The sequence below is a fragment of the Leptodactylus fuscus genome, chromosome 5, assembly GCF_031893055.1.
Source record: "Leptodactylus fuscus isolate aLepFus1 chromosome 5, aLepFus1.hap2, whole genome shotgun sequence".
Lineage (NCBI taxonomy): Eukaryota > Metazoa > Chordata > Amphibia > Anura > Leptodactylidae > Leptodactylus > Leptodactylus fuscus.
The window spans coordinates 57,223,349-57,231,489 of NC_134269.1; positions in this window are offsets into that span (position 1 = coordinate 57,223,349).

The following is an 8,141-nucleotide window of genomic DNA, read 5'->3' on the forward strand; positions in this document are numbered from 1 at the left end:
CTGTAGTTGGCTTTCCCTTCTCTGATCAATTGTCTTAGCTGTTTCTGAACCGCCCCCAGGCCATTTTTGTCCCCAGACCTAAAAATTTTCTTTTTTTCCTTGAGGAGAGTTTTAATCTCAGAGTTGATCCATGGTATATAGCCAGAGGTAGTTTTGCTTCTTCTTAAGTAAATGGGAGCAGAGCTGCAGTTTCCCAGGACCAGCACTGCAGAGTACAGAGCATGAAGCTGTATAGTGTGTATAGAGACGTACACTGTAATGGTGGTTGCAGCTCTGTTCTCATTCACTTCAACAGTAGAGCTGCCTCTGGTCATATACCTTGTATATGGTTAAGTCTGCTGATCTATGCAGGATTCAAGGGTCTGACCCCCACTAATCTGATACTGATGGCCTGTCCTGTGAATAATTGCAGCATCCCAGTGGACACTGTTTAAATTGTCTTTATTTTAGGTTTCTGAGCCAATGACTGTACAAATTGTTTATATGAGTTTTTATACGTTTGCAGCTTCCCTTATGTTATGTTTCCCTTGGTATAACCCACTGGTTGGATACCCCTTTGGTTTAAAGGGCTTGGCATAGCCCTGACTTATAACATGCCACTGGCTAGGGGTGCAGACTCCAGAGACCACTATTCAGAGTTCAGTTGAGCTAAGTGTGTGTTGGCACTCAGGCTAGACCTCTGAGTGTTTCCTCAACAGCCCCTGAGGGAGAAGTAAACATCGAGGCCCGTCGGTATCTAAAACAGCCCTGAGAGAAGGAAGACACAGCTATCAACCCTAAGGGGGAGTTCACATGGAGTAACTTGCCCCATGTTGTGGCACGTATACGGCGTGTGAGACTTTGAGTGCCGTATACGCTCCCATTGATTTCAATGGGAGCCTGGATCGTATACGCCGCATTATTTTGCACATCACGCGGCACGTTACTCCGTGTGAATTCCCTCTTAGGAGAAACGAAGTGTGCCAGAGAGGAGAAAGGAGTCGTGCTTCTTAGGAAGCCATCAGCCAAAACCAATTCACATCCAGGTATATGAGACCCTGGGACTTCAGTTAACCCAGCCCCAATACCTGGTAGTGGGAGAGGCAGAGTATTATATATTGTCTGAAGTGGAGTGAAGGCACCATTTAGTATCATAGTCTGGGCATCTTTCATCTCAAGCCTGGGAATAGCCATCCAGGTGGAGACTACTACCCGCATCAGGAAGCTGCACAAGTTGATTTTTATACTGTTCTCAGAGTAAAGTTTCACCTTGGTTAAATTGCACCACCATCTCCTGAGTCGTTCCTGCACAAACCATCAGGGCCCTTCCAAACACTATTACATGGGTCAGGGTGAGAGAGGACCCCTTTTCAAACGGAAGAGCCCTGTGGGAAACTACCACCACCATTATCGACATTTACATAGTTATCCAGCTCACAGTTATGCCTACCACCACCCTTAGGTACCACACAGGCCCCCACATCAGTGTCTTTCCACTTTGTTGTGGCATATATCATAAGTATCCATTACCCTTAGGTCTCAGACATCCCCTTTAGGTTATATAATGACAGGTTAACATTACTTGACAACAGGATGCAGACAGTTAGATGAACTGAGTTTTGAACCCATGACTTCCTGGCTATGTTCTGCAGCCTTGCCCATTGCACTATTTGGAACCCTGTTTGTGCTGTGCCTTGCCTTGCCTTGTCTTGTCTCTTCTATTGGAGTAATTGGTTTATGGAGAACACCTGTTCAGTGGCCAATCACAGTTTAGCCCTTCCTATATAAACTCACAGCTTACTCCAGCCTGTTCCTGATTATTCTGGCTGTCTGCTCCTTGTTGCCCTGAACCTCATCACTACTTTGCTGCTCCTGCGTACCGAACTTTGCTAACGTCTAACTACGGTTGATCTGCTCCTCCTGTGTACCGATTCCTGCAACGTCTGACTACGGCTTATCTACTACTCCTGTGTACCGAGCTTTGCAAATGTCTGACTATGGCTAATCTACTCCTCCTGTGAACCGATTCTCTGCAAACGTCTGATAATTAGCATCGTTACATTAGGAGGTCTGAGAAGGCCATCTATTACTCAGGTTATCAGCTCAGCGTCTCATTTTCATGCAGAGAAGGTGCTAGTCATATGAGTCCATTCCATATAGGGTACCATATTGTTAGATAAGATGACTACCCACTGCATTCATATGCATTCTGTAAAGATAATAATAATTGAGATACTATCTGAATATTTCCACCAAAATATGTAGTCTTATACCTACAGTAATCTAAAGAAACCTTCAGACTTCATTGTATAGGCATACCATTTACATATAACATTTACAATCCTAATTCCAAAAAAGTTGGACCGCTGCGTAGAATGTAAAGAAAACAAGACTGCAACGATTTGGAAATATAATCTAACTATATATCATTCACAATAGAACATAGCATTCATATCAGAAGTTGAAAGTTAGACAAATTTCCATTTGAAAAAATTAAGTAATTTAGAAATTGATGGCGTATTTGTCAAATATATAATTTGCCTCCTACAAAACAAAAATTGAATAATGACTGAGATGTATAATCATGCTAGAAAATGTAATGGATTATAATCATCATCCTGACCCAGGACTGAGGATGCCGAATAAACGCGTGCAGAGGGTTTCCAGCACAATTGTAATCCATTCCATTAGATTTTATTGCTATATTTTTATGTGTAACACAGAGGGCCTGGCCAGACTGACCTGTTTATTTGTATTGGCTTATTGCTGATTTGGCCCTTCTCCAAACAGTCACTGCCATGTAAATATCCCATCTATCACTCCTATAGTCAGGGAGATGGCACTTACCTGATGGGGTAGGCCGAGGCTGCCTCTCAAGCCATATGCTAAAGATTGTCAACGACCGTTCCATGCCAGGGCATTCTCCTTTCTATGCCAAACAAACCTGCCTCCTGTGCAGACTGCCAGTTGGAATATGACATGTTGTTAAATACATTTCCCTTTGCTTAATATTAAATGGCACTGCTTATGAGCACAAATGCTTTCAGCTCCAGCATGTGCAGTAGATCACAGGTAATGTCCTAATGTATACTACAAAATAACTATTGTATATCCAATTTACTATGACAATAGCTCCACAATAGCTATATATATTGCACTTAGTAAATGTGAAATTGTCAGGTATCTAAGCGGAGACATCTACTAATCTTGAGAAAGTCCCTGTTTCAACTTGAGGGTTGCCTGCACATTATGAGGTTTCCTCTAATATAAATGCAGAGCAAAGGGTCAAGAACTGGTAAAGATGATTGTTTTTGGGAAAACCATTTTAGGCCTTTGTACTTATATATGTATACGTATTAATGGCTTAGACATAAAAAAAAGCATCAAAAACTTCATCAAACTGCACTTTGTGGAATTGCCGATGAAGTAATGGTGAACATCAAATAATAAAATGTCCAAGTACAATAGATCAATTCTGTATTTTGATGGTTATGTTATAAATAGTTTGTAGACACATAGCACATTGATTACCGATATCTCAACTAGACATTGGGGATAGCTATAGTCAGGAATGTTTCCCAAGTCTAGAATTTATTTACATGTCCCCCTATCTACTATTTTCATTATAAGCAAAAGGGGATATTTGTCCTGCTGGGGGAGCAGTATATCAACCAGGGACAGAAATAGACTTGACAGTCTGATCAGAAGGGCCAGCTCTGTCCTGGGGAGCCCCCTGGACCCAGTACAGGTTGTGGGTGACAGAAGGATACTGTCCGTGGTGAGCTCTATGCTGGAGAACAAATCCCACCCCATGTATGAGACCTTGATGGCACTTGGCAGTACTGTAAGTGACCGTCTGCTTCACCCCAAGTGTGAGAAGGAGCGCTATTGCAAGTCCTTCCTCCCAACCGTGATCAGGCTACATAATCTACATTAGACCAAGCGAAGATCACTCTGCACAGGAAACTAAATGATCCTGAAGTCTTCCTTCTTACTTTCTTCTATTCCTTAGCTGCTATGGACTCCTAATATATCTTCTCTTCTCAGCTTATGTGTGTCTACATCCGTGATATATTACTGTGTATTATCCTGTATCTGTATTACTATGCTCCTGTAACATACTGAAATTTCCCCACTGTGGGACTATTAAAGGATTATGTTATCTTCAGCCAGTGCTCCAAACCCCACACTCCAATATTTTTTATAAATTGGTAATAAATATTGTTAAAAAAAAATGCTAAAAACATGCTTTAATATTGTCATTCTGCAAGACTTATAATATACCACCCAACATAGGACAAATTAGTTATTGCTGGGGAGTCAGATCCAGGCATTAATTAGATTTGAATACCTCCTCTCCCATAGGAATGTGTGTTAGCGGCTGGCACCGCCTGCCGGCACTTAACCCCGTGCTGTTCGGCCTCTTACATGCATTCCTATGGGAGACGAGGTATTCGAAATTATTCATTACACAATGTTAACATAGCCCTTACTATGTCACACACCATTACCAATGTCACCTTCTAGGGTCCACATTCAAACCTTCCTATTGTAAACCTTCCTATTATCCCACCAATTAGCTGCAATGAGGAGTGCACATTTTAAGCCACCATACTGCTGCTAAATATGTAGAAGGGAGAATACAGACCCTGGGTCAGGGAGAACCTGTCCTTTAGGCCGGGACAGTGTCGGACTGGCCTGCCGGGGAACCGGTGAATCCCCCGGTGGTCCCCGAGCCCCGACTGTTAAGTCCTCATTGTACTAATGCAGACACATTTGTCAGGGGCCCCCAATCAAGCACCTGACCAATGCATTTGCAATTGCCTAAACACACACGGGCCTCCATTAGCTGATGCTGAAGCTGCACATAGTGTCCTCCCGATATATATTATTATTTATTTATATAGCACCATTAATTCCATGGTGCTTTACATTAGAGGGTTCACATACAATACACAAAATATACAGGTAGATATAATACTAATAGTGACCGACTGGCACGGTGGGGTAGAGGGCCCTGCCCGCAAAGGCTTACAGTCTATGGGGGAAGGGAGTAAAGGCAGAAGGAGAGGGGGAGACAGTTCAGATGGTGGTGTGGTGACAGTAGTGTTATTGGAGGTTGTAGGCCTTCCTGAATAGGTGAGTCTTCAGGGCCTTCTTGAATCCTGTGATTGTGGGGTCAGTCTTATGTGTCGTGGTGAGGAGTTCCAGAGTATGGGAGATGCACGGGAGAAAACTTGGAGACGGTTGTTTGAGGAGCGGTTGAGAGAAGAGCGGAGTAGGAGGTCATTGGGGGATCTGAGGTTACGTGTGGGCAGGTAGTGGGAGATTAGTTCAGAGATATATGGAGGGGCCAGGTTGTGGATGGCTTTGAATTTTAACGTTAATAGCTTGAACTCAATTCGCTGGGCTATAGGTAGCCAGTGGAGGGAGAGTATATATCGGAGGACACGTGTGCAGGTTCAGCATCAGCTATAATGGCTGCTCGTAATCCTCTCACTGACCTGCTGCAGGTACTGTATAGCTGCTTTCCTGTGAGGATATGCTATGCTGCCCGGAATTCCTCCCTCCCCCTCCTCCTCACAGTGAGTCGTCTCTCACATCGGAGCATGTGGGGAAGACTGGAAGCAGTCTGCTGTGATGGTTCACTCTTCTGGAAAATGTGAGTATATTATTTTGGTAAAATCTGTCTATTTAATATGTATATATGTGTACATTTGTTTAAAGTTTGTGTCTTGTATATTGTGTGAGTACTGTATGTCTGTATACAGGTATGTATATACAGTATGCTATAATAATGTGTAGGAGTGACTATATGTATATATGTGAGTATATATAGTATTCATACACTCTTAGTATATATAAGTATATATATACATATGACATATATGGTATATGTGTGAAGATATGCTATAATAATGTATATATGGTATATGTACAAGGCCTGGTTCACATCTGCGTTTGGTAATCCATTCGGGGAGTCTGCTTGCCCCCCCGAATGAACTACGGAAGCATTAGCAAGCGGTGTGCAGTGACAGCACATGGACCCCATAGACTATAATGGAGTATATAGTATGTGCAATCCCATCCACACATTGCAGAAAAATATACGCAGTGGACACGCTGCAATTTCCAAACTGTTGTGGTTTTGGAACTCGTAGCATGTCACTTATACCTTCATAAACACTGGCGGTTTCCCTATAGATATAACGGAAGCAGAAAGCCCTCAGAGGAAACTCCTCTGCGGAGTTTCTGCAATAAGTGCTGTGGGAAAAACTGATGCGTTGCTGCTGGGATTTTTTCATAGCATTTTTTTTTTCTGCGGGATGCTACATAGGGCCTTAGCATTATATTGTAGTACACAGTGTGTGTGTATATATAATATATATATATATATATATATATATATATATATATGTATTTTACTTGCGTAGATAGTGAGTCCCATATAGAGCTCAAAATGTACATTATTTTCCCCTATCAGTATGTATTTTTGGAATATGGGAGGAAATCCACGCAGACACGGGGAAAACATACAAACCTCTTGCAGATGTTGTTCCTGGCAGGATTTGAACCCAGGACTGTTCGGTCTCATGGTCTCATTTCTGGAAATTCTTTACCTAACTAGTCTCAGCGATCACATGAGGTGCAGGACTCCCAGCAAGGAAATGCCAGCACGAGACTGAATGGACACTGGCAGCGCACAACGGAGCGACAGGGACAGATGAGTATGCTTTTTTATTTATTTGTTTTTGATTTTACGCTTCCCGCTCGGGACATGAGTTGCTCCAATTCCTGGACAACCACTTTAAGGGCTCGTTCACACGGGGAAGTTGGCAGCGGATTTTGAGGCAGAATCCGCCTCAAAATCTGCTGCCAAAAATTGCTCCCAATGATTTCAATGGGAGTCGCTCGCTTCTTTTTTCCGCTAGCTAGTAGCGGAAAAAAAAAAGCAAGCTGCCCTATCTTGCTGCGGATTCTGCAGCTGAGTTAGTCTCAGTATCCGCGGCGCGAGGCTCCTGCCCATTCATTTGGGCCTAATCTGGAGCGGAATGCCATGACTGGATGCCTGGCATCTGCGACAAAATGTTCCCAAGCGGAGTTCATGTATCTCCGTGTGAACCAGCCCTAAAGGATTTATTCATCTTTCTAATATTGATGGTCTGTCCTTAGGATAAGCCATCAATATTACATCTGCGATGATACAACAGCCAGGACCTCTGCAGATCAGCCTTTTCCAGGACCGAGCAGCTATAGGTAATAGTAGCATTTATAGGAGCCATGCTGTCCACTTGCCATACAAGGTGTAGCAGTACATTTAGGTAGTGCACATGGTATAGTGGGTGAGCAGCATGGCTCCCGGCATGTTATTACCTTTAGTCATCGTGTCTTGGTACTGCCGCTGATCTGCAGGGTCCTGGCGGTGGGCCCCTAGAAACAATTCCACTGGTGGGCCCTAGACACCCCAGTCCGACCCTGGGCCAGGCCCCCACGTACATTTTACAGCCACAGTCCCCACTTTGTGGTAAAATCCATGCAGCAGATGCGCTGTGATTTTGAAAACCGTTGTGGTTTTGGAAATTGTAACATATCAATTATAGGTTTAATTGATGCAGAAAGTCTTCAGAAGAAACCGCTGCAAACTTTCTGTGCAAAGCACTGCAGGAAGAACCATGATGCATTGCTGCTGCGGTTTTTCCCGCAGAGCTTTTTTGCTGCTGGACATTACATGGGGTCTTAGCCTTAAAAAGTAATACTACTTTTAAAACCATCTATGGAGCAAATGCAGTTTAGTGGACTCCTCAATAGTTATAAAATGATATATATTAGGCTAGACAGCTAGTGGTGCTAATGCTATTCAGACATCGCGAGAGTTTGCTGTGACTTATTACATACATAATGTTATCATGATGTATGTCAAATCATGTTATGGCTATGTTTAATTTTCTGACTTATGCCACACAAAAATCAATACTGTGAATAACTAGGTGCCATAATATAACATATGCATATTCTACAGGGTTGTAAACATAGTATCATGCAGCCATCAGTCCATCAGAATTCAAAGCAGGTCTGAAAATGAAAACCGTGCTCAGACTTATGATGGGAGTGCAAAGAGTAGGTGACTTAGATATTTATCCCAGGTCCACTGAGGCCACATC